This window comes from Felis catus, chromosome A1 (genome assembly GCF_018350175.1).
Source record: "Felis catus isolate Fca126 chromosome A1, F.catus_Fca126_mat1.0, whole genome shotgun sequence".
Taxonomy (NCBI): domain Eukaryota; kingdom Metazoa; phylum Chordata; class Mammalia; order Carnivora; family Felidae; genus Felis; species Felis catus.
The window spans coordinates 97,984,999-98,012,751 of record NC_058368.1 but is presented as its reverse complement, the minus strand read 5'-3'; the positions used below and the strand labels follow the sequence as shown (position 1 = coordinate 98,012,751).

The following is a 27,753-nucleotide window of genomic DNA, read 5'->3' as shown; positions in this document are numbered from 1 at the left end:
AAGGCTTGGATTGCTATATACTTGCCTCTTATGGGTGCCTTTGCAGCTTCCCAAAGGTTTTGGACTGTTACATTTTCACATTCATTAGCTTCCTTGTACTTTTTTATTTCCTCTTTAATTTCTCGGTTAACCTATTCATTCTTTAGTGGGATGTTCTTTAACTTCCAAGCATCTGTAATCTTTCCAGACTTTTTCTTGAGGTTGATTTCAAGTTTCATAGCATTGTGGTCTATAAATGTGCATGGTATGATCTTGATCTTTTTGTGCTTTTGAGGGCTGATTTTTGACCCAGCATGTGATCTATTCTGGAGAATATTCCATGTGAACCTGAGATGAATGTGTATTCTGCTGCTTTAGGATAAAATGTTTTGAATATATCTGTTAAGTCCATCCAGTCCGGTGTGTCATTGAAAGCCATTGTTTCCTTGTTGATTTTCTGCTTAGATAATCTGTCCATTGCTGTTAAGTCAGGCCCCTACTATTATTGCATTATTATCAATGAGTTTCTTTATATTTGTTATTGATTGATATATCTGGGTGCTTCCAATCTGAGGATATAAATATTTACAATTTATTGATAGATAGCCCCCTTAATTACGATATAATGTCCTTCTTCATCTCTTGTTACAGTCTTTGTTTTAAAATCTAGTTTGTCTGGGGCACCTGGGTGGCTCAGTTACTTGAGAGTCCGACTTCGGCTCAGGTCATAATCTCGCAGTTTGTGAGTTTGAGCCCCGTGTCAGGCTCTGTGCTGACAGCTCAGAGCCTGGAGCCTGCTTCAGATTCTGTGTCTTCCTCTCTCTCTCTGACCCTTCCGTGCTCACACTCTATCAATCTCTCTCTCAAAATACAAATAAACATTAAAAAAATAATAAAATAAAATAAATAAAATAAAATAAAATAAAAATCTAGTTTGTTTGATATAAGTATGGCTACTCCAGCTTTCTTTCCACATACATTAGTGTGCTGGATGGTTCTCCATCCCCTCACTTTCAATCTGCAGATGTCTGTAGGTCTAAAATGAGTCTCTTGTAGGTGGCATATAAATGGATCTTGTTTTTTATCCATTCTGATACTCTATATCTTTTTATTGGAGCATTTAGTCCATTTACAATGAGTGATTATTGAAAGACATGAATTTAGTGCCATTGTTATTACCTGTAGAGTTGGTGATTCTGGTGATGTTCTCTGGTCCTTTCTGGTCTTTGCTGCCTTGGGTCTTTTTTGGTTTTGCTTTTTCTCCCCTCCCTCTTAAAATTTCTTTTAAGGCAGGACTGGTTTAGTGGACAGTTTCTGTTTGTCTGGGAAACTCTTTATCTCTCCTTCTATTCTGAATGACAGCCTTGCTGGATAGAGTATTCTGGTCTGCATATTTTTCCCATTCAGCACATTGAATATATCCTGCCACTCCTTTCTGGCCTGCCAAGTTTCTGTGGACAGATCTGCTGCAAACCTGATCTGTCTTCCCTTGTAGGTTAAGGACTTTTTCCCCCCTTACTCCTTGACAGTAGAACAGATCAATGAAACTAGGAACGGGTTCTTTGAAAGAAGGAACAAAATTGATAAACCCCTAACCCCTTCCCTTTCCAAAAAGAAAAAGGAAAGGACCAAAATAAATGAAATCATGAATGAAGGAGGAGTGATCACAACTAACACCACAGAAATACAAACAATAATAAGAGATTATGAGCAATTATACACCAACAAAATGGGAAATCTGGAAGAAATGGATAAATTCTTAGAAACACATAAACAACCAAAACTGAAACAGAAAGAAATAGAAAATCTGAACAGACCTATAACCAGTAAAGAAATTGAATCAGTAATCAAAAATCTCCTAACAAACACGAGTCCAGCGCTGGATGGCTTTCCAGGGGAATTCTACAAAACATTTAAAGAAGAATTAATACCCATTCTTTTGAAGCTGTTCCAAAAAAGAGAAATGAAAGGAAAACCCAAACTCATTCTATGAAGCCACCATTTCCTTGATTCCAAAACCAAACAAAGACCCCACTAAAAAGAACTACATATAGACTAATTTCCTTGATGAACATGGATGCAAAACTTCTCAACAAGATACTCGCAAATCAAATCCAACAATAAATTAAAAGAATTATTCACCATGATTAAATGGGATTTAGTCCTGGGCTACAGGGCTGGTTCAATATCCACAAATCAATCAACAAGATACACCACATTAGTAAAAGAAAGAATAAGAATCACATAATCCTCTCAATAAATTCAGAAAAAGCATTTGACAAAATACATTATCCTTTCTTGATAAAAACCCTCAAAAAAGTTGGTATAGAAGGAGCATACCTCAACATCCTAGAGGCCATATATAAAAGACCCACAGCTAACATCATCTTCAATGGGGAAAAGCTGAGAGCTTTCCCCCTAATATCAGGAACATGACAGAAATGTTCACTCTCACCACTGGTGTTAAACATAGTACCGGAAATCCTAGCCTCAGCAATCATAAAATAAAAAGAAATAAAAGGCATACAAATTGGCAAGGAAGAAGTCAAACCTTTACTCTTAACAGATTACATGATACTCTACATGGAAAACCCAAAAGACTCCCAAAAAACCCCAAAAAACTGCTAGAATTGGTACATCAATTCAGCAAAGTTGCAGGATATAAAATCAACATACAGACATCGGTTGCATTTCCATACACCAATAATGAACCAGAAGAAAGAGAAATCAAGGAATCGATCCCATTTACAAGTGCACCAAAAACCATGAGATACCTAGGAAAAAACCTAATCAAAGAAGTAGAAGATATGTACACTGAAAACTATAGAAAGCTTATGAAAGAAACTGAAAAAGACACAAAGAAATGGAAACACATTTCATGCTTATGGAGTGATAGAACAAATATTGTTAAAATGTCAATACTACCCAAAGCAATCAGCATATCCAATGCAATCCCTATCAAAATAAAAGCAGTTTTTATACAGCTAGAACAAACAATTCTAAAATTTCTATGGAACCAGAAAAGCCCCGACTAACCAAAGTAAGTTTGAAAAAGAAAACCAAAGCTGGAGGCATCGTAATTCTGGACTTCAAGCTGTATTACAAAGCTGTAATCATCAAGGCAGTATGGTACTGGCACAAAAACAGACACATACATCAAAGGAACAGAATAGAGAACCCAGAAATAGACCCAGAAACATAGGCCAACTAATCTTTGACAAATACAAAGGAGGAAAGACTATCCAATGGGAAAAAAAGTGTCTTCTGGAAATGGTGTTGGAAAAACTGGACGGCAATAAACATAAGAACAAAACTGGATCACTTTCTTACACAATACACAAAAATAAATTCAAAACGAATTAAAGACCTGAATGTGAGACAGGAAACCATTAAAACCGTAGAGGAGAAAACAGGCAACAACCTCCTTCACCTCAGTTGCAGCAACTTCTTACTAGACATGTCTCCAGAGGCAAGGGAAACAAAAGCAAAAATGAACTACTAAGACCTCATCAAGATAAAAAGCTTCTGCACAGTAAAGCAAACAATCAACAAAACTAAAAGGCAACCAACAGAATGGGAGAAGATATTTGCAAATGACATATTAGATAAAGGGTTAGTATCCAAAATCTATAAAGAACTTATTGAACTCAACACCAAAAAAACAAATAATCCAGTGAAGAAATGAGCAGAGGACATGAACAGATGCTTTTTCAAAGAAGACATCCAGATGGCTAACAGGTCCATGAAAAGATCTTCAACTGCACTTGTCATCAAGGAAATACAAATCAATACCATGATGAGATACCCCCTCATGCCTTTCAGAATGGCTAAAATTAACAACTCAGGAAACAACAGATGTTGGTGAGGATGAGGAGAAAGGGGAACTCTTTTGCACTGCTGGTGGGAATGCAAACCAGTGCAGCCACCCTGGAAAACAGTATGGAGGTTCCTCAAAAATTTAAAAATAGAACTACTCTACCACCCAGCAATTGCACTACTAGGTATTTATCCAATGGATACAAAGTGTTTATTTGAAGGGATACATGCACCCCAATGTTTACAGCAGCCCTATCAACAATAGCCAAATTATGGAAATAGCCCAAATGTCCATCGGCTGATGAATGGATAAAGAAGATGTGGTGTGTATATATATATATATATATAATATATATATATATATATATGTGTGTGTGTGTGTGTATATAAATATATATATATTTACAATGGAATATTACTCAGAGATCAAAAAGAATGAAATCTTGCCATGTGCAACAACATAGATGGAACTGGAGTGTAAGTGAAATAAGTCAGCGAAAGACAAATATCCTATAATTTCACTCATATGTGGAATTTAAGAAACAAAACAGGTGAACATAGGGGAAGGGAAGGAAAAATTAAATAAGATAAAAACAGAAAGGGAGGCAAACCATAAGAGAATCTTAAATGTAGAGAACAAACTGAGGGTTGCTGGAGGTGAGGTGGGGGGGGATGGGCTAAATGGGTGATGGGCACTGAGGAGCACACTTGTTGGGATGAGCATTAGGTGTTATATGTAAGAGATGAATCACTAAATTCCACTCCTGAAACCAATACTACACTATATGTTAACTAACTTGAATCTAAATATTTTTTTAAAAAATTAAAAATTAAAATTAAAAAATGCATGACTATACGTATACAGAAAGCTGATAAAAATCTCTAAGGATATTGTCTCAGACACCTCTTGTGCACACCTCAACACCACTTCTTCCTACAGTGATTGCTGCCTTGGCCATTTCCACACAGGCTTTGACATAGGCCATTTCCACCCAGGTCATGTGTGCAAGGTGACCAGGCCTCACTTCAGCCCACACTGGGCACACCTAGGCTCCCTGCTCTGAGGCACACAGTTCTGAGACACATTTTGCATGACTCTTTAGAATCCAAGGAAACAAAGGGGAAGGCCAGAAACTTTCACTTTTTGCTTTACACACTGTATATGGTTTAATTCTTTTATTAAAAAAATTCCTTTTTGCATTTATTAAAGTACATAAAATATAGAGCATTGCTGGAACCTGTTAAATTATGAATTAAATAAAGGAAGTAGAAAAGGAAAGAGTCTAGCCAGACGGATGGTTAGGATGAATAGAAAGACTGCAGAGCTACTTATAAAGACTGAAAACACAGGAGTAGGCAGGATTGGAGGGGAAGACGCAGTTTAATTTAGGCAAAATGAGCTGAGGCACCTATATCCTGGTAATGCATTCGTCTGAAGACCCTTTTTCCCACTAGCCATGTGAAAGAAAGGCCTTAGGGTATTTAATCATATAAAAAGAAGCTAGACATTCATTCTGATAACCTGTGTAAGCAATATGTAGTCTATATGAGTTTTTAAGCAATAAGCAAATTTAATCACATCATAAGACTTTGAAGGGAAAGTTTATAAACCTAAAAAAGAAAATACTAGATTTGTTCTAGTTTTACAATTCTGATCTTATGGAAAGTGGTTTGTCACTTAAGTTTATCAGCATCAAAACTCATTGACATGGCTGAGTGCCTGGCATGTGTTAAAGATTCGAGAGCAAAAATAGTCTTCTGCAAACCAGTGAGAAGGGCCAAGCACGGTTTCAGACCTTCCTGCCCCACAAACTAAGTCATTACCACCTTCTTTCTAGAAACCAAGGGACCTCAAATTCTTTCTACCTCCATCCCATCAAAATAAATCCTCAGGACATTATAATAAACTTCTTTAAAACAAGGTGTAAATTTGTGATAATCCTAGTAAATTATCTACCCAAAGTGTAGTTGCATTTTTACAAGAGAAACACCTTAGGAAAAAAATTCAGATGTTAGTCTCAGGTTGCTCAAGTGGGCAGAAAGAGAAGCTTTTTCAAGTCCTAGAATTTATACTAGTTAGGTGGCTAGCTGACTCATCCATTATTTCCACACCTGTGTATGTGTAGTTTAAGACTTGCAGAATAAATATATGTCTTGATGGAAAAATGAACATTATTCTCCTGAAAGGGAAAAACGAATGTTTCATAAGTGTTCATCTTGACCTAGCTAGCTTCCTATCTCTCTTGATCTGGCTACTTTTCCCCAAATCTCAAGCCCCAGTCTCAAAGTTGCCAGCGTCACCAAGAATTGGGCACAGTGCATTTTTTTAACATAGGAATAAAACAGTAATTAGGAGCAATGGTTACTGTGTCTACAACAGAGCTGGAAAAGGGTCATTTCTTCTTTGAAATATATCACTCTTCAAATAAATTCTTTACACAAAGGAATAAGAGGTATAAATAAAGTTTCTGTTCCCGGCACAGAGGTCAGGAAAAATGGAGATGTGGTTTTCACTCATGGCTGAATTGAAGGGCAATCGTTAAGGGTGACTAAAAAAAAAAAAAAAAAAAAAAAAAAAAAAAAAAAAAAAGCTGGGGAACAGCTAAACTGATTAATTCAAATCCTAACCCAATTCTCCTTCAACCTAAATTTAATAGAGTATTTTTCAAAAAGAAAGAAAATCTATCATACAAGCCCTGCATATGCTAAAAGACTAGGATTGTGAGTTCTATTTCCCCTACAAGTGGTGTGCCTTCAACAGTTTTTGCATTGAGGGAGACCAGTGACTCCCATGATGTGGGTCCCCACCACCCTCCAACCTCCACAGAAGAAACACAGTCAGCAAACAATTTCTATTCTACCCTCATTGGTTCCTTCATATAGAGTACAGCCAGCTTGCCACACAAGCAAGTCACAAGACCTAGACTTGGACGTGAAGAAGAAAAAGTAGTAGGGGTCACGTCTTGTCTTTGGATCCAAACTTCATGTTTCATTCCAGCTTGAACACTAATAAAGCTGCTGCTGCTGTTCTTTGACTCTCGCTAGGCCAAGAGATGAATAATTATAGTCTCCAACCTACCTGTAAGCTAGACGACATAAAGCATACTTCAGGCTTTCGGCTTTACACTTTTGAATCACTAATCATTACTTTTTTTTTTTTCGAAAAGACACTCTTCAAAAGGTCATCAAATGTTTTAAGCTATAAAAATAGGTCTAGAGTTCCCAAGTCTCTAACCAAACTGAATCCAGATGCAAGACTATCTGCTAAGCTAGGAAAGTGCCTATACCCTAAGCTCAGCAGTGATGCAAAACATATCTGTGGGTCACTAAAGCCACTTTCAAATTGAACTGCCTGATGTCTGTAAAAAATAGGGCCTTAAAAATGTCATAAAAGCTATAAAAAAAAAAAAAAACTGGAGCAGAAGAGAAAACTGTTTATTCCAAACAAATGTTTTCACTTTGTCCAGAGCGAAGGTTTCTGTGAGATAAGACCCTGAATTAAAACAGCACACAGGCCAAGGTTACTGCCCATGTAATAAAATGTCAGACTTAAAAAAGAGAGTAATCAGGGAGTCCATTTGAACCTTGATTCCATAAATCAGTCACTGAATTCAACCTCATCGCATCTTAGCAGAAACTAAAAGCAGATTACCTCCTAAAACAGAAAATAAGAAATGAGGGCAAAAAGAATGTCAAGTCCTAAGGCCCACAGCATCCTCCTGACCACCCCCTCCGTCCCAACAACACTATCATCACACACTGAGACCCTTCATTCCTTATCTTTAGCCTCAGGCTCCTATCAAGCTCATAAAGGGTATTGTTCACAGGATTTACTCCCCCTGCTTTCTCTTCCTTTCAGATCATTTAGTTGATCTAAAATTCACAGTTGGTGAGAACATTTGAAAAACTTTTAATAGGATAAAATATCACTAATCTGATTCTGGTTCACAATTAAACATTTCTAACATCAGGCTGATTTAACACAGTAAATGGTCTGCATATTGAAAGAATTAATGAGCAATTCTCTTTAAATTAAAATAGGCAAGAGTTTCTCCCCCAAGGTTCTTGTAATAAAAGAGTTTTAAATAATATGAAAGGTAATCTGGAGTTTCCTCATTTCTTTTCGAAGACGTACCATTAAATACGTATCATATTTTAACAATGCAAAAAAAGAAAAAATTAAATCAGAACTTCCCTACCACTGCCAATTTAAAGATTTAAATATAACCTTAGTTTTAACCATCAACTGTTGATTAGGTAATAAACTTATCTGTACCTCAGCAACTCAGCTGTAAACTGGAACCAGACCTTATTCAGATGATGCATGTGAAGAGTACACATACAAATAGGAAAATAAGAGACTTACTTTTTCCTATTGCAAATAAGAGAAGAAATCTCCTCTTCCCCCCTTTTCTCCAAGAATTTAACTAGGACTTGTCATTGTAAGTACTTGCTCCTCTCTTTGAAATGTATGCAAACCCTTGTGTCAGCTTTCTAACCCAGGAATATCTGTCTCCTGGACCTGGAAGCAATCTCCTTGAAATGCAAACATCAAGGAAGATAGCACCTCTAGATCCTAGTGTCTGGGAGAGAGGAGAAGTCTACTTTTGGTAGATGCCTTGCTCCCCTGCAAAACTACCTCTTGTAATAGACAAGAAGTCTGGTTTTTCTGTAGATAAAACTAATTAGCTAGCACAGATGGTCACCTCAACTAATAGGTGAAGAAAGGATGAACTATGAGTGAAAAATGGTGCTGTAAAGTCCTCTGTCTTGGGGACTAGTGTTTATCTTGCAAACATATATATAATAGGTCATCTCTGCATGGCATGGCAAAAAGGGTAAGATTTCTTTCCATCTTTTGTAATCTGTTACTGGATTGCCTGTAATGTGCTCACATTCTAGTTTAATGCTCTTTCAATAATAAAAGTGTTTTCTTGGGGTGCCTGGATGGCTCAGTCAGTTGACCATCTGGCTTTTGATTTTTGGCTCAGGTCATGATCCGAGGGTCATGGGATGGAGCTCCAGGCCAGCCTCCATGCTGAGCATGGAGCCTACTTAAGATTTTCTCTCTCTCTCTCTCTCTCTCTCTCTCTCTCTCTCTCTCTCTCTCTTTCTCTCTGCTCCTCTCCCTCGCTCATGCTAAAATAAAATAAAAAATTCTTAGAATGTTTTCTGTCTCTACTACCTTTGTGGAAAGGATTCCTGGGGTGGGAGAAGATTTTGTTTTTAATTGTATTTCCCCGATACACAGAAAGAGCCATGGACAAACCCTCCATGTGACATGTGGCCATGGCCAGTTTGGGGCTCCAAAAAGGAATGACTAAACTGACCACTTTGGCTTCATTCTTTCATTTGAATAATTAACCCAACTAAATAGTAGGAATATATTCAATACACAATAAAAATCTATTGGTTGATAAGACATGCTATTTATAAGGGTACTACTATTCCTAAATTTGCTGGGTTTGGTTTTATGTGGTGTTAATTCAACAATCATCTCCTATAATGGCTCTCTATTAAAATTGTATATCTGTCCATTACAGAGGTCATAAACTAGTTAGATCATAAACACTGACTAATCAGTTCACAGAAGGGCTTTGTTTGCCTCCATTGTGTTTTAAAAGCAGTTAAATTGGAATGCCTTTAGGTTTATGAAATCTGCCTTAGAAAATCATCCTCCTCCTTACTGTCATCAAGATATTAGCTACTACCACACTGTCTGCTTTTATCAGGCGCTCTTAGTAGTTTTGCATTAATTTCCTTACATCTCACAACCACTTTTGGGGGGTCGCAATGCAATTCCCATCTTACAGATGAGTCACTGAAGCATAAAGTTAATTACCTGGGGTCACAGGATTTATAAAATAGAGAGCCAGAATTCAACCCTGTCATCTGGTTCCTTAGCCAAGGACTTTAATAGTAATACATAATGGTGCTCATGAACAAAAGCCCTAAATTCATCACCCCGCCTAAAGGATGTACACTTTTCCTAATTGTTTCTGGTTTTTCAAAGTCAGATTCTGTTCCTACAGGGTTATCCTTAGGTATGTTTCTGGCTTCTAACTACTATCGACTCATAATTTGAATGCTTAGAATTTTTCTTTGATGTTTATTTATTTTTGAGAGAAAGAGAGAGAGACAGAGAGACAGAGAGAGAGAAAAGACAGAGAGCAAGTCGGGGAAGTGCAGGGAGAGAGGGAAACACAGAATCTGAAGCAGGCTCCAGGTTCTGAACTGTCAGCACAGAGCCCAATGTGGGGCTCAAACTCACGGACCACAAGATCATGACCCGAGCCAAAGTCAGATGCTTAACCGACTGAGCTATCCAGGTACCCCTTGAATGCTTAGAATATTAACTGCAGTCTGAGAAATGAGAAAGTACATACAAAGTCAAAGAAATCTATGAATAAGTATCCCATGCTTTATCATCTTACTGCCCAGACATGAGATTTTTCATAACTATTGAGATCCCACACTGGCTGAGATCAACAGAATGATTATCTGCTCAGTGTGGTTAAAGACATCTGATATTTTTCATAATGTTTCAAAGAGTAAAATAATAAATCTACCATGTATGATAGTACTTCTCCCTGACAGCCCCTTCACCAAAATAATCAGGGAAATTCTCCACTTCCAGGGTGAGGGATAGAGATAAAATCCAGCAGTCAGAGGGGCTGATGTTAACATCCACGCAGAGTGAGAGAAAAGATAAGAATGTGAGGAGGATGTGCAATGTTCCTACAGCTGGAAGCCAGGAGAAGCCAGGAACCATCACTACCATGAGGTGGGGGGGGGGGGGGGGGGGAGGGCATGTGAAGAATGCCACCCAAGCAAACCAAGGAGAGAAAGAGAAGAGCTTTTCTCTGGGTTAAGAAAATAAAGACTCTGGCAGGAAACTGAAAGCCCAGGCCTGCCCCTTGGGCTCTGTATGTTTAGAGCCCAAACATACAATTCCTTAGAGGTGCAGAAAACTCTACACCAAAAACTTAATGGAAACCTGGCACTACCCCTGATGTGTCTGACAGAGGCAAAGGCGGGACCATTCTGAAAAGAAACTCCCCAAATCCAGGCCACAAGGAATTTTCACAGAAAAACAAAAAACAAGCTACTCAGAAATAACCTCACATTTTAAAGTTGTGAAACTCACGAGGAAACAAGTGCTCAGGATACATGAATTCTCAGACTAAAGAAACACAAGCAGTATGGGGAATAAGCTTAGGAATTCCCTGAGCCTGCACTGATAGGTTAACAAGGCATAAAGAATTAGAAAGCCATAGGATGAACACACCCAAGTTTGGGTAAACAACATTAGGTAAATAAGATTAGGTAAATGGGGCAAAGGCCCCCCAGTATAGGACAAAGGTATAGGACAATAGAAGAAAGCTGCTTTCACAGGAAGGAAGGATCAAATTAGGCAAACGGGTAAATAGGGCTATGGACCACAGCAGGGGGAGGCGGGGGGAGTTGCCCAGAACAGAGCTAATTAGGCAAAAGATGCCTTGTTGACCCTGAGGTAGCACGTTCTCTTTCCTGTCTCCTAAGCCAGTGTAGGTAAACAGAGGTAGGGCTTCATGTTTGCTGTAAACAACCTTCCACCCAGCACCAGAATCTTGTTTTGTATTGACCCAAACTCCTAACACCACCTATCTCCCAAATCCCTATCCCTCATGCCCATGAATTTATGTTCACGGTTTCATTGTCTCTCTGTACACACCCATTATGCTTGTAAGCCTTCTGATCCTAATAAAAACGGAGCAAGGACCCTTACTTGGGGCTCTTGTCTCCTCCCATACAACAGCTCTCTCTCGCATTTTCAATCCTGCGTCCCGCTCTTTTGATGGACAAGACAGAACTCCAGACCCAGAGTCTACTACAGAGCAGCAAAAATAAACATAAACTGTACAATTCCTAAGACAAAGGAAACATTTTAAAGTTTAAAACTCTCTAGCTCTTTAAAGTAAAGTGTACATTTTTGGTATCTAATGCATTTCTTCACTTTCAACATAATATAAACTTCAAATCTTCAGAGACAATCATCACTAAAGAAAAACTTATTTTGAAACCTGATGTCTTTAATGGAAGTTTTTTAAAAAGTCTTATAAAAAAAATAATTGTAATAGCCCTCCCTGCATTACTCTTACCCATTCCTGGAATTAATTCAAGTCAAACTTGAAGATTTTTCATTACTACTTAGAAATGGCTGACTCTAATCAAAGTACGCTGCTCAATTTCATTTGGCCCTTGGGTCAACACAATATGAAAGGGAAAGTCATGCATGTTAGGACAAAGAAAATCCCCTTTGTCTTTCTCTGAGGAAGTTGGAAGAAAAATTTATTTTTTTAATGTCTATTAATTTTTTGAGAGAGACAGAGACAGAGCACAAGTGGGGAAGGGGCACAGAAACAGGGAGACACAGAATCTGAAACAGGCTCCAGGCTCAACTGTTAGCATAGAGCCTGATGTGAGGCTTGAACTCACGAACTGCAAGATCACGACCTGAGCCAAAGTCGATGATGACCTGAGCTGAAGTCAGATACTTAACCGACTGAGCCACCCAGGCAACTCAGAACAACGTATTTTTAATTTCAAATACAATTCTTTGGTTCAAGTTTTCTCCACTTAGGCACTAAAAATTGCCTTTCTTAAAAGCATTTATATAAAAGTTCATGCTGTGTTCACCTTTACAGTCACTCAGTATATACCCAGTGTATATTTACTGTGTGTTTATCTGCACAAAGTTCTGGGCCTGCTTGCCAGGTTAGAGGGCAGGACTGAAGATAGTTATCAGGAGCTAAATGAAACATAGAGATAGCATTGAAAGTTAAGCCTATCAGTAATTTCTCCAAGGGGTGAATATATACAGAGAATAGCAGTATCTGAAGCTTAAGAGAGTCATTAAAGTTCACCAGCAGGAGGAAAAACTGAAACCAAAGACAAAAATGAGCATAGTAAAGCACAAAATATAATGTTAGATAACTGGGAGGCCAGGGCCACTGAATTTGGTGACTGGAAAATCACTGGAGACTCTCATTAAACAACAGAAATCAGGACATTTACAAACAAGAAAAAAAAGACTGGTAATGAAATGGAAGCAATTAATAGAAAATATTCATTCCAGAAGTTTAGCAACAAAAAAAGATGAAAGCAGCAGTGAGGAGAGTGACAGGGTCACAAGAAGGTGGCTTAGTGTAAGGGTTACATTGTAGTGTAGGGCTAACCTGTAGCCTTAAGAAATAACAGCTTTGTTTTAACACTATAGGTTAAGAGACTACGGCCTTCTCCTATCAACCAAGGGAACAAAAGTTCAAGGAAAATCAACTGGATTAGTGTTTGATTGGATTGGGGCAAGGGCACGTCTGAACTGTTTCCACCCCCATCTGGGAACTATTCTTTTGTTCTTTTCCCAGGTGATGATAAGACAATGTGGTCAGCTATATAAAAACTCTGTACCCTGGCTGTTCGAAACCACACTCTGGTCAAGAGTGTCGGTCCCAATTGGTTGGCCTTGCCTCTCAGTGCAATAAACTTTGTTGTGACTGTCACTGGTGCCCATAGCGTTCTGTTTCAGGAGTCCTGTGGATGCAACATTAGGAAGAAGACTATTCTAAAAAGAATGGGGTAAAATTTGATCAGTAAAAGTTAACCCTACTTCAGGAGTAGGTATCTAAGGTAGCTTCCTCAGCATATTCACATCAAAGATGGAGGCAGAGGATTTCAACAACATGGATGGAACTAGAGGGTATTATGCTAAGCAAAATTAGTCAGTCAGACAAAGACAAATACCATATGACTTTACTCATCTGTGGAATGTAAGATACAAAACAGGGCGCCCAGGTGGCTCAGTCGGTTGGGCGCTGGACTTTGGCTGAGGCCATGATATCACCCTTGGTGGATTTGAGCCCCGCATCAGGCTGTGTGCTGACAGCTCAGAGCCTGGAGCCTGCTTCAGATTCTGTCTCCCTCTCTCTCTGCCCTTCTCCTGCTTGCACTCTATGTCTCTTGCTCTCTCAAAAATATATAAACATTAAAAAAAAAAAAATTAAGGGGCACCTGGGTGGTTCAGCTAGTTAAGCAACCAACTTTGGCCCAGGTCATGATCTCACGGTTTGTGGGTTCGAGTTCCGCATTGGGCTCCGTGCCAACAGCTCAGAGCCTGAAGCCTGCTTCAGATTGTGTCTCCCTCTCTCTCTGCCTCTCCCCTGCTCACGCTCTGTCTCTCTCTCTCTCTCTCTCAAAAACAAATATTTTAAAAATTTGTAAACTTTTTTTCATTAAAAAGATGCAAAACAAGATGAGCATGGGGAAGTGAAGCAAAAATAATATAAAACAGGGAGGAGGACAAAACATAAGAGACTCTTACAGAAAACAAACTGAAGGTTGCTGGAAGGATTGTGGGTGGGGGGACGGGCTAAATGGGTAAACGGCACTGAGGAAGACGCTTGTTAGGATAAGCACTAGGTGTTACACGTAAGGAACGAATCACTGGATTCTATTCCTAAAATCATTATTGCACTATATGCTAACCAACTTGGATGTAAATTTAAAAATAAAAAGAAATAATAATTAAAGACATGATGGCAGCAGAGGGTTAACATTGAGGAAAAGAGACCACTCTTCACTGGGGAAGTTCTCACTGATGTTAAGTCATCCTATGAGGAGAACAGAGGAGCATCTGTGAGAGGTGGGTGATTGTCACTGCGGTTCATATTCCCTGTATGGTGGATAGAGGAGACATCAGGAGTGCTATGGGGAGCCCTTAATACCCCAGTGAAGAGAGACAACAATCTACGTGGTAGACCACAGCCCAATACCTCTGGTGGCCTCTGCCTGCCATCTGGATATTTAAGAATAAATAAATAAACATAAAAAACAAAGCACCAGCTAGAAGGGGTGAGTCAGGTCCATAAGATTGGCTAGGAGGGTGCTGTCCTAAAATTAACATTAGCAACCGAAAACAAAGCCCTTTGGTTATTCACAAAGTAAAAAAATCTAAGACAGAGTAGAGTTAGCTAGAGCTACTCCTACCCAAACCAAAAAACAAGGAAAAAATTTCTAAACAGTGATTATATAACATCAATTAATACTATATTTGTTTGTAGGGTGCCTGGGTGGCTCAATTAAGCATCTCCCTTCGACTTCAGCTCAGGTCATGATCTCGCATTCTGTGAGTTCAAACCCCATATTGGGCTCTGTGCTGACAGCTTGGAACCTGAAGCCTACTTCAGATTCTGTGTCTCCCTCTCTCTCTCTCTCTCTTTCGGCCCCTCCCCCACTCGTGCTTTTCTCTCTCTCTCTCTCTCTCTCTCTCAAAAAATAAACATTTTTTTTAATTTTAGTATTATATTTGTTTGTATATATTCTTTGAAAAGTATAATGATAAGTAGCTTCATTTCTATTTTGCATAGAAAAAAAGACCCTCAGTTAAAAAGATTTCTACAAAGTTCAGATGCATAGAGGGAACACAAGAGGTGCTCTTGCATAAAAAAACTAAATCTGGTGGGTGCCAGAGGGGAGAGAGGGATGGGCAAAATGGAGGAAGGGGAGAGGGAGGTACAGGCTTCCAGTTATAGAATGAATAAGTCTCAGGAATAAAAGGCACAGTATAAGGAATGTATGTAGTCAATGTTATGGTAATAGCACTGCATGCCAAGAGATGGTAGCTACGTATGTGGTGACACAGCATAATGTATCAGCCTGTCGAATCACTATGTCATATACTTGAAACTAATATAACATCGCATGTCAACTACACTCAAATGAAAAGATGAAAGAAAAAAAAATAACTAGGAAAGTCAACAGAAAACAGAGCCTCCACTCATCTCTTCTAAAACCAAAACCATAATTATGAGGCATCACCAACATTAAACTAGCTTCTGGCTAAAAAAAAGGGGAAAAAAAGAAAGGAAAGACAATTAAATGTGCAAGAATGACAAGGAGCACGAGAGGTACTTCATAGCTGGCCTTGAAGGAAAGCAAAATCTGAGAGTCTGTGACCACGAGGGATTCAAGTGCAAGAATTAGTACAATATGCAAAGGCACGACAAGGATTAAAATGATGATTTTTGCAGAACAAGGATGATAAGGGGTATTGTTGCTTTTAAGTGTGACTATACTGTAGATTTTAAAAACTCAAGTACATCAAATCTTTTTTTCTTTTCTTTTTTTTTTTTAATTTTCAGTATAATTTTTCCTACACACTGAATCATTTCTGAGCCACTGGCTATGAACATCGAGAATCTTTTACCACCTTGGAAGAGCTCTATGACTGATATTTAAACAATAATATTTTGTGCTGGGAATATATGTTTAATTTTGCTTGTTTGATTTAATTGTTGTTTTGAAATACAAATACAGGTTTTTGAAGAAATAGCTGGGAACAAAATAATGCTTCCTAAAAATGACCAAGAAAACTGGGTTGCTCTCTAAGGGCAGAAATTCATTTTGTCCACATTTTTCCACCCTAAAGCTTAATATTTTATATCAATATGCACAGGTGAAAAACAAAATGTAGCGAAAAGCTCATCCACTGAGACTAAGAGATCAAATGCAATTGGATAAGCTTCCCATATATCTAATCACGGGTTTTCAGCTGTGATTGGTATTAGTTTTGGAAAGTATGATATGCTTGTTAGCAAAACACAACACAGATTCAACAACATCCCACCTGTCTTTACAATTTTTCACTCTTTATTTATTCAGTGGATTTCTATAACTGTGCCCATTCCTGAAGCTTCGAGACACACAAACATAAACACACACACACACACACACACACACACACACACACACACACACAAACACACACACACACACGATTTTCAGCAAAATATTTAAAACAGCAAATAACTCCAGTAATATCAAAAAGAAAAATCAAGAGGACTTTTTAAAAGCATTCTTACACTATCTTTCCATCTGGATAGCCTCTACAGCAAAAGTAGGATTTCAGGTTTAATTAGAATTCTATGGACATGGTCTTAGTATTCTGTGACTGCATAAAAAGAGAGGTCATCTCTAAAAAGACGTAAGGCTGGACTCAAGAGTTCCCTTTTCTGGGAAACCTTCCCTAACTACACTGTAACAGCTAACCATTAGGACTGAGGGAATTACCAAAGGTCGTCTCCTTTGGGAAGACTTCCTTTAGTGTAATGACCCTTGGCATTTCATTTAACTTTCTGAAATTAAGATAAGAATTTTGCCTTGGTTTTACTGTTGTTACTGGTATTAAAATTCCAGGAAATACTAAAATGTGTTTTTTCCTATTCCTCCTTGTATAGGTTATCCCCAAGATCACACCGTTATATTTTTCAGCTTTATATTTTTTTCAGCTATATATTTTTCAGACTTCTAGGGAGTCTCACAGGACTCAACAGATACTTGTTTGCATGCCTGATACTTATTAAAACAAAAGATAAAAAACAAAATCAGCCAAGGGAAAAGACACATACGCCAAGGCCAAAGGAAACCAGGCACAAGCTTGCAAGAGTTCTCCAGTAGAGTCACACAGGACTTAATTCCTCCAGCATCAAATTGTGGCAACGCCATGTGCTGTCTACCTGGGAAGCTCACGAGAGACTCAGTGTCAAGGTCTGGGTGGAGACTGGTCACAGAGACATCCTCTAGCTCTGCCAAAATTCCAGACTCTCAGAAGTAAAGCAGGTGTTCTGAATAAACCCTATTGTTTCCACAAACATATTAAGCACAGTGAGACACTCTTTTATTAATTATGGAATGGTGGGAACACTCCAGGAATCCAAGTTTCCAAATGCTGGCCAAGAACCAACCTTGCCAACAGACCTTTCAAAGGACAGTAGTCTCAGACTTGATATGGTAATTCTTTTCTGCACATACCCTTTGTGATAGGATGGCCAAACTTCTGTATCTAAATCTGGAGCCCTCAAGAAAGCCTCAAGCTTTTGGGAGGAATGTAGATTTGTGGAAGAGGTATTAAGCTAGATTTTCTTAGAGGAGAAGGGGGTGATGGTGTTGGATTGAAGAGGAATAAGAGGCTTGTTTCTGGTGTGCCTTCTCTAAAAATAAAAAGATGAGGTCAGTCTCTAAACAAGTGGCAAGGTCCAATGCTCATCTCCAACACAGCAGGTCTGGATATGGTAGAACTCTTGGGGGCAGGTTACACATATGGATACCTTGGGATCTAATCCTTAAGGGTCGTAACTCTGAAAACCAAATCAAAAGAAACTTGAGCATATTTTGGCAGGAAAAGAGTAGAAATACTTTGTGCTATTGTGGGCTTGAAATTTGAAGACCCGAAGTCCAGGTTGTCAAAACTATATTCTTCTTCTGGGACTTTTTTTTTTTTTTAATGTTTATTTATTTATTTTGAGAGAGAGAGAACACAAGTGGGAAAGGGGCAGAGACAAAGTGAGAGAGAGAGAATCCCAAGCAGGCTTCATGCACAACACGGAGCCAGATGAGATCATGACTTGAGCGAAAATCAAAGGCCAGACACTCAACCGATTGAGCCACCCAGGCACCCCTTCTTCTGGAATTTGAATACAATTTGCAGGAAAAAGAATCCTCCCCTTCATACCATTACCCTACCACAAAACAACAACAACAACAAAAACACCTTTTTAAAAGAAAAAGGACTTGATATTGGGACTTGATAAGGACTCAGATTTAACTTTTTGCATATATTTAAGAAATACAACAACGTGGGGCACCTGGGTGGCTCAGTCATTTAAGCATCCAACTTTGGCTCAGGTCATGATCTCACAGTTCATGGGTTCAAGCCCCGCATCGGGCTCTGTGCTGACAGCTCAGAGCCTGAAGCCTCCTTTGGATTCTATGTTTCCCTTTTTCTCTGCCCCTGCCCTCATGCCTCTGTCTCTCTCTCTGCTTCTCTCATAAGTATATAAACATTATAAAACATATATATATATTTTTTTTTTAAAGGAATACAATAAGGTGATTCTCTTTGACTCTGCTGTGGTAAACTCACTCCAGTGAAACATTAAATTTCATGGAAACCTCATGAGTAGGTACCATCTATTTATTTACTGATGAAGAAATCAAGGCTTAGATGAAACAACTTGCCTGAGTCATGGAACTAGGTATTGGCGGATCAAGAGCTCAACCCCTTTCTTCCGCCTTCAGCAGCTACTCATGTAGCAACTATACTATACTTTTTTAAACATGCACTCTAAGAGAATTTAGAAGACCCATGTATGCCCTCACACATTTTGAAGATGACATCTGTTTTTCATTATAAAATTAACTCGTCATAAATGACACAATGTCCTGTGTTATAAATATTGACATTTCACACATATGATTGCATTCTTTAAAATATATCCGGGGCGCCTGGGTGGCGCAGTCGGTTAAGCGTCCGACTTCAGCCAGGTCACGATCTCGCGGTCTGTGAGTTCGAGCCCCGCGTCAGGCTCTGGGCTGATGGCTCAGAGCCTGGAGCCTGCTTCCGATTCTGTGACCCCCTCTCTCTCTGCCCCTCCCCCGTTCATGCTCTCTCTCTCTCTGTCCCAAAAATAAATAAAAGTTGAAAAAAAAAATTTAAAAAAAAATAAAATATATCCAATGCAATCTAAAAACCATTGCAATGGAATTGGCATCATCCTTGTGAAGAATAACAGCACACTTCTTTCAACAGCTGGAAGTGGTGGGATACTCCTGTTTACCTTTGACCTGTATTCCATTCAACATCACTAACAGAAGTTTATCCTACTGTAATCATTTTTATGCTTACAATTTTTTCATGGATCACTCTGACTCTATGATTAAAAATATAATGTTCTGGTAATGAAAAGTTGTTACTGCTGTAAACCACTAAAAGCTAAAAGAAATTTTTCCAGGGACACCTGGGTGGCTCAGTCAGTTGAGCATCTGACTTTGGCCCAGGTCATGATCTCACAGTTCGTGAGTTTAAGCCCCGTGTCAGGCTCTGTGTTGACAGCTCAGAGCCTGGAGCCTGCTTCGGATTCTGTGTCTCCCTCTCTGTCTGCTCTTCCCCCACTTGTGCTCTGTCTCTCAAAAATAAATAAATGTAAAAATAAAAATAAATAAAAATAAAAATAAATAAAAGAAAAGAAATTTTTCCTAAATGGCCAGATTGGTGCTTTGAATGACTTTTCTCAGATAAAACATTACCATTACTCACTTTCTCCACACCAAGATTTCAAATTGCACTTTTGCTGGGAAACCTAGGTTTCTGCACCCATAACAATGCAACACTGTTGAGCCACAGTGCGTGACAGCTTTATCTTTCTCTTCAGGGGAAGAGCCTACCACAAAAGGTACAGATGATCAGAGACCACACCCCTACCCATGCACTCAACCACACTTTAGGGCAGACCAATCGAATTAGAAAGCCCCACAAATATGAGCTGAGGAAACTGAATTGCCTTAAAAAAGACTGAGTGCCCAAGCACTCCTGAGAAATCTTCTCAAACCTCTCGAGAGTACACGTACTCTTGTCTGAAGAAACATCCTACCTGTATTCTGCCTCTATTCTAGCTCGTAATAAATTACATTGTGGTTATTGATCTAATGAAGATTCCTAATTAAAAGAAAAAAAAGGGGGGGGGGCGCCTGGGTGGCTCAGTCGGTTAAGCATCCGACTTCAGCTCAGGTCATGATCTCATGGTTTGTGAGTTCAAGCCCCACATCAGGTTCTGTGCTGATAGCTTGGAGCCTGGAGCCTGCTTCGGATTCTGTGTCTCCCTCTCTCTCTACCCCTCCCCTGCTCATGTTCTGTCTCTCTCAAATAAATAAATGGGTTTAAAAAAAATTTAATTATGTTTCCTCCACCTTGAGTATTAAATGTTTCAGGCAGAAGCTGTATCTTCTTTAGCAATGTCTTCTTGTTCCCAGCAGGACATCTGCTATGCCATACATGCTGATTAAATACGAGTTTGATGAATAAATGAATGTTGTTACAAAGCAAACAAAACTTAGTTGAAAAGTCATACATCAGTGAGTTAAAACAGGTCACAAAGAGTATCTCTAGTATGATTTCACTTTGGTCAGAAGAAGTACATGTAAATTTCACTTTGGTCAGAAGAAGTACATGTAAATATATTTACATATGCATCAGGAAATATTTCTAGGTAGATGAATTTTGGGCCACTTTCTTTGCAACAATTTCTATTTTCTGGTTTATCTACAATCTACTTAGGTAAATTTTGTAACATTTTACAAAATATATAAACAAAGCAGAAGTAGAAAAGATGCTTCGTCTGTTTAGGATGGAATGTCCTGGAAGGAGCTGCAAGTGGGCTTCGGGGAGAGAGAAACTGTTGTTTAAACTGTTGGTTAATCATTCTCTTCAGAGAATGATACGCCCTCCCTCCCTGATCTTCAAACAAAACTCTATCTTCTTGTCAGGGGTTTGGGCAATTAGTTCAATGACAGCCCACACACAAACACCCAGAAACTCTGGCAGACATTCCACATATTCAAAGTCGCTTACTGAAAGAACAGCTGCCTCAGACGCCTTCTTGGTCTAAAACACTGAGGAACTTTGTATTTCTCAGCTAACAAACCCAAGATCCCATGTGTACATTCTCCACAACCACTTGGCTGTAACAAGAAAACACTCTAAGTTAGAAATTGCTCCCATCATACTGATCAGGAAGGAGGATGAATTTACCCTTAGATGCACTGTGACTGAACATTCTCAATTTCACATGGTCGTATTATTTTCAATAAGTAAATATGTTAAACCTATGACTATTCTGTAATGTTGATGACTTGGTAAGATTTTTCATAGAAATAAATTCAAAAATTGATTCATTGAATCAATGACGGTCATGTATATAAGGTAAATATGACTAAATATTAATTCTCTCACTTCAAACTACTTCTAAATTTGGATTATTTTAGACATTTAGGAAATCAATGGCTAAAAACACTCTGACATAGCTAAAAAATGGGGTTTTTTGCTGTTGTTTCACTGCTATTGCTTTAGATCTTCCAGTTTCAGCAGATGTATTCTGTAAAGGACTGAATGTTTACAATTCCCCATTGTGATTATAACAAAGAATATGACATCTCCTAACCCCATCACTCCACAAAGTGAGAAAGAAATAGGAAAATGGGAAAATAAAGCATAAATAATGGCAACTAGGGAAGGATGTCACATACATGTCAAAACATCTGGACTTTCAACTGTAATTTCTACTAGATACAGCACAGATGGGACTTTGGGCAAAGAGCTACATCATGTCCCTTCTAATGTCCTGGCGAAAGAAGATGAATAAGACCAGGGGGTGAATGAATGAGACCCTAGGATAACCACACTAATGCCCTAAAGGACGAGTGAAGCAGTTGAAATGAAAATTTTAAGTAGAGCTTATTAAAAGCTAGGGAATAACTTCTTAGCCTTAGGGTAACTTGGGGGGCATCTGAGCCACATAATCCCTTGGCATACAACTGACTGCATGTTCCTAAATGCTGGCTGCCAAACAAAGCATGCAGAGAAACTCTTCTGGACAGTGAAAAGGCTCTCTATTCCAACTATATGAGCACTTTGACTCCTACATCTTAGTTCCTCTCCATCCCACCACCACACATAAACCTCTGGCTTTGGAAGTTCTGGATTTCGGTTTCAGAAGATTAATTAACAATGTGAAACTTCACCTTCATTTTCATCTAGGCATGAAGTATTCAGAAATGGACATGGATTGCTTACCGAACTCACTTCATCTGCCAGTCTGGACAAATGTAGACTTCGTTCTGTAAGGGTAAATAAAGAAATTCAAAAAATAAAAAAAATCATGAGTATATGATGCAGTTCAAATAAGAGATCACTCTGGAGACTCACAACTAATGATTTCCTGGCTAAAAAATTCAAGGAACCCCTAAATTAGTATAGACAATATATTTTTTAAATATTTTTAGTTTTCGGGGCGCCTGGGTGGCGCAGTCGGTTAAGCGTCCGACTTCAGCCAGGTCACGATCTCGCGGTCCGTGAGTTCGAGCCCCGCATCAGGCTCTGGGCTGATGATGGCTCAGAGCCTGGAGCCTGTTTCCGATTCTGTGTCTCCCTCTCTCTCTGCCCCTCCCCCATTCATGCTCTGTCTCTCTCTGTCCCAAAAATAAATAAACGTTGAAAAAAAAATTAAAAAAAAAATATTTTTAGTTTTCAACATGTTTCAAGAGGACATTGTATCCATGAAACTATATCAGTACTTACAAAATATGTGTGTGTATATATACATATATGCACATATGTATATATGTATGTATGTATACATATATGTACATATATACATATATGTATACATATATACATATATACACATATACATATACATATATACACATATATACACATATATATACATGTATATATGTGTATATATGTATACATACATATATACATATGTGTGTGTGTGTGTGTGTATATATATATATATATATATATACACACATATATGTGAAGTAGGAGACAAGTTCAAATTTTTCCTAAAAGTTTAAGGCAGCCTAAGTAGCTCAGTTGGTTAAGCATCTGACTTCAGCTCAGGTAACGATCTCACAGTTTGTGAGTTCAAGCCCTGCATCGGGCTACGTGCTGACAGCTCAGAGCCTGGAGCCTGCTTCGGATTCTGTGTCTCCCTCTCTCTCTCTGCCCCTCCCCCGCTCATGTTCTGTCTCTCTCTCTCTCTCAAAAATAAATAAACGTTAAAAAAAAAACCAAATTTTTCCTAAAGGTTTAAAAGAAAATAAAAGAACATTAAAGAAAAGAGTTATAAACTTGCTAAAAGAGAAATCTTAAAAGTTCTCACTGCAGGCACAAGAAAATTGTAACCAAACGAGGTAACAGACATGATAAGTGACCTTACTGTGACCATCATTTTCCAAATATATGTATTTTAATGGGTTTTTAAAAATATTTTCTTTATTTTTGAGAGAGTACAAGTGGGGGAGGGGCAGAGAATGGGGACAGAGGATCTGAAGCAGGCTCTGCACTGACAGCAGTGGAGCCGGATGTGGGGCTCAAACTGAGGAGAGATGGTGACCTGAGCCAAAGTCTGACACTCAACCAACTGAGCCATCCAGGTGCCCTGCAAACGTAAGTATTTTAAATTATCACGTTTATACCTTAAACTCAGTGTTATATGTCAAATTTATCTCAATAAAGCTGGGAAAAAAAAAACAAAGAGCCACCTATTAAGCCATTGTTTAACTTACTGTGGTTTATTTTACTTTCTTCCTCTTTTCAAGAGAATTTTACATTTTGCAGACGGACTATTGCAAATAACTGTGCAATAAATAATTCTGGATATAAATCCCTGTATGTGTTTATTTTATTAATGTAAATTTATGCCTAAATCAGAAGAAAAAAATTCCAATCAGAAAATTAATTTTAAAATAAATTCACAAATTAAATAACTGTTTTCCAAAAATGCTTTAACTTTTTATATTTAAACTTTGTGAATAATTTTGTGTATGTATGTATATATAAACTGGACTCTCGAACAATGCAGGTTCAAGAGCAGGGTTCAAGAGCTGCTGGGTGCTGGCTCCCCAAAGCAGTTGAAAATCTGTATATAATTCTTAACTCCCCAAAAACTTAGCTAATAGGCTACTATTGACCAGAAGCCTGACCAATAATATAAACATTCAATTAATACATACTTTGTATGCTATATATATTATATACTATATTCTTATAATAAAGATAGATAAAAGAAAACGTTAAGGAAATCTTAAGGCAAGTACATTTAGAATATTTTACCATAAAAAGGTCTGCATACAGGTAAACCCATGAAGTTCAAACCCCTAGGATCAACTGCACATAAAGAATAATAGGGTCTTTAAATTGGGTGAGGCCACACTACCCATGCTCTCAGGCCTTGGCTGGACTCTACAGTTAGGGAGGCCTGCTAGGCAGGCTCGCTGGCCCAGCAAAACTGCTAGCTGTGCTCTGCAGTCAGATGGTGCCACTAGCTGAACTGTACAATCACCCCTGGTGAGATGGGGTTGCAGGCTGTGCACTCCGGCAGAGTAGTGCCACTGGCTGGACTGTGCGACTTGGCACAGCTATGAGCTGGACTCCACAATCACTCCTGGTCAGACGTGTTCTCAGGCATGTGTTTTTTGACTGAATGGTGCTGCTGGCTGGACTCCAGATTCAGGTAGGGCCACAGGCAGGGCACTGTGGTTGAACGGGGCCTCAGGGTGTACTGTGTGATCAGATGGAGTGACAGGCTGTGCCCTGCAGTAGGAAGGGGCCACAGTCTGGGCTTCCTGATCCTATAAGTCCCTGGCTCTGCTCCATTCTATGGCAAGTTCGCTGGCTTGGTCAGCTGCTCAGGAACAGCCTACAGCTGTATCGGTGTAATTAGGTAGGGCTAGAGATTGTGCTATATGATCTGGTAGGGTCACTGTCCAGGCTCCCTTGGTGGCTGTGCCACAGCCTAAGCCCAGGATTGGGCTCCCTGCCTGACTGAGGACGAAGGCTGTGTTCAGCAATCCAGTAGGGCTGTGGGCTGGTCTTCACAGCTGGTCTGAGTTCCCAGAGTCTGAGTTCCCCAGCTCTCTGGTAGCATATGCTGTTCTCCGAGTTTGCCCACGGTTACTTTTCAGGCTATCCTGTAATGCCGGACCAAAAACTATTCTCAACAGCTGGGGAAGGGCTGCTGGCTTGGCTCCCTGTCCCAGCAGGGCTGTAGGATGGGCTCCAAGGCGTCCTGGGTTCTCTGACCAGCTCCTGGATGGGCGGGACTGAAGCCTATGCTCAGCAGATGGCGTGGGGTTTAGAATTTACTTCCCTATCTGGGCTGGTGTTAAACAGGCTCCACGGCCAGCATAGCCCATGACTGAGGCCCCAAATCTGGCAGAATTGCCAACCAAGCAACCCGGCCACGCGAGGCCGCTGGCGTGGTTCTGCAGAAGGACAGAGCCACTGGTTGGGATCTCTGCTCGGTGGCGATGGCGTCACTGCACGCAGAAATGCGATCGGCCCGGACCTGAGTGCTGGTTGTCCTAAGGCCGCCCCCTTCTCTGATCTCGAGGGGCAGAGCCCTGCAGATTCCCCGAGTGACCTCCATGAGAGGATACTCCCAGCGAGCCTCCTGGGTAGCACCCTTCCACGCGGGGGTAGCTGGGTGCGCGCCTCCTGCTCTCTGGCAAACACTGGAGAAACAAAACCGAAACCATGGGTGCCCCCCAGGGACCACGAGGTAAGCCTGCGGCCGCTTCTCTTACCCTTCCCACGTGGTCCTTTGTCTCAGGGGCGGAGGCGAGGGGTGCCTCAGCCTCGCCAGGGCTGCTGGGATCCTCCCAGTGCTGCCTTGGTCCACGCAGGAGGCCTGACGTCAGCGAACCGCCGCTGTCGCAATCCTGATGACGTCATCGTGAGACCCAGGCTAGTCATTGAAAGCAATGTTTTTGAACGCTATTTAGGACCTTTGACAATGCCTTCATATAACGTTAAACAGAAAATTATTTCTAAACTGAAAAAATAGGCAAGGACGGGTCACTGAAATACTAGCAGGGCTTATCTCTGGATATTTTTACAGTGTTTTTTATAGTTGTCCAAATTTTCCATGAAATGTGCAAAGAACTTTTTTATAATCTAAACTTATAGATATATGTATACATATTATAAAATCATAAAGTATCTTTTCAACTCGGAGCAGCTTCTGTCATATTTAAAAGATCTCCCACAAAGCATCTTTAAAATGATATTAAATGCTCTTTTTCCCCCATATCTATATGTAGAATTGCATATTGTATATTGGTAAATATCTTATACTCGTTTTATATATAATCTGTTAACTCTGAGAATAAAATAGTGTCTGAGCTTCATGTTTCACCTTAAAGAACAAAGAAAGTGATCTCCTAAATTAATTTGCACAGAATGCTATGTAACAGACAAGGATTACATCATGCTATGAATCTGGTGAGTTGAGTTTGGGATAAATTACAGAATTTTCTTTCTGCACAAAGCAATTTTTCCCAAACCTAGCTTTTATTGATGTTCATACTGTTCTTATTTTCTGTTCATTTAATGGTAAATTACCAGGTTATCTGAAAGCAATAATAGACTAAGTTTTCTTGTGATTCTTCTTAAGGCAATTTTTTTTTAAATTACAGTTTGGAAAATAAATGGAAAAGAGTGCCCCTCTGCCGCTGTCAAGTAGTTTTTATGTTATTGCTTCCCCTCTTCTCATCCCCCCAATCAAAACAGTGTCCCCATCTTTTCATTAACCACCATCATTTTAACAGCATCTCCTTTATTTCCATGAGTGCAGTGGGCACCAATTACAGCAAGATGTCAGTGAACCACAGAAACATGAGGCCTTTAACTCACTATGACAGAAAATGCACCTAATGTCAAAACTATGATAAATCTCAAATTGGAAGGCAGGCTTCTCTACCCCATAACCCCATCCTGCTGTGGATCCTACTTGAATTTAAAATCAGCATCATGGGGCACTTGGGTGGCCCAATTGGCTGAGGATCCAACTCTTGATTTCAGCTTTAGGTCATGATTCCAGTGTTCATAGGATGAAGCCCCATGTTGGGCTCTGCATTGACAACGCAGAGTCTGCTTAAGATTCTCTCTCACTCTCAGGGTGCTGGGTGGCTCAGTCGGTTAAGCATCCCACTTCGGCGCAGGTCATGATCTCATGGTTCGTGGGTTCGGGCCCCACGTAGGGCTCTGTGCTAACAGCTTAGAGCCTAGAGCCTGCTTTGGATTCTGTGTCTCCCTCTCTCTCTTCCCCTCCCCTGCTCCCACTCTCTCTCTCACTCTCTCTCTCTCTCAAAAGTAAATCAACATAAAATTTTTTTTCAAAAAGATTCTCTCTCACTCTCCCTCTGCCCTTCTCACCTGCTTATGGTCTCTCTTCTCTCTCAAAGGTAAGATAAGATAAGACAAGATAAGACAAGACACGACAAGACAAGACAAAACCACATCACATCTGTGATGATCACATCATCTCATGCTGCCATGTAACAAGCCAAAACCCCTTG

General features: G+C 39.5%; 1 protein-coding gene across 4 annotated transcripts in view; it reads right to left on the bottom strand.

Moving 5' to 3' along the window:
- The window catches only part of PRR16 (proline rich 16), a 953,840-nt gene extending 927,741 nt beyond the window's left edge, over nt 1-26,099 (bottom strand). For all 4 annotated transcript variants that reach the window (XM_045057987.1, XM_045057979.1, XM_045057982.1 and 1 more), the window contains exons 1-2: nt 25,981-26,099; nt 22,460-22,503 (exon numbers count right to left, since the gene is read on the bottom strand). The gene's annotated coding sequence lies outside the window, so the exon portion shown is untranslated. The remainder of the gene's footprint in view (nt 1-22,459; nt 22,504-25,980) is intronic.
- Between the last annotated feature and the right edge of the window lie 1,654 nt (nt 26,100-27,753).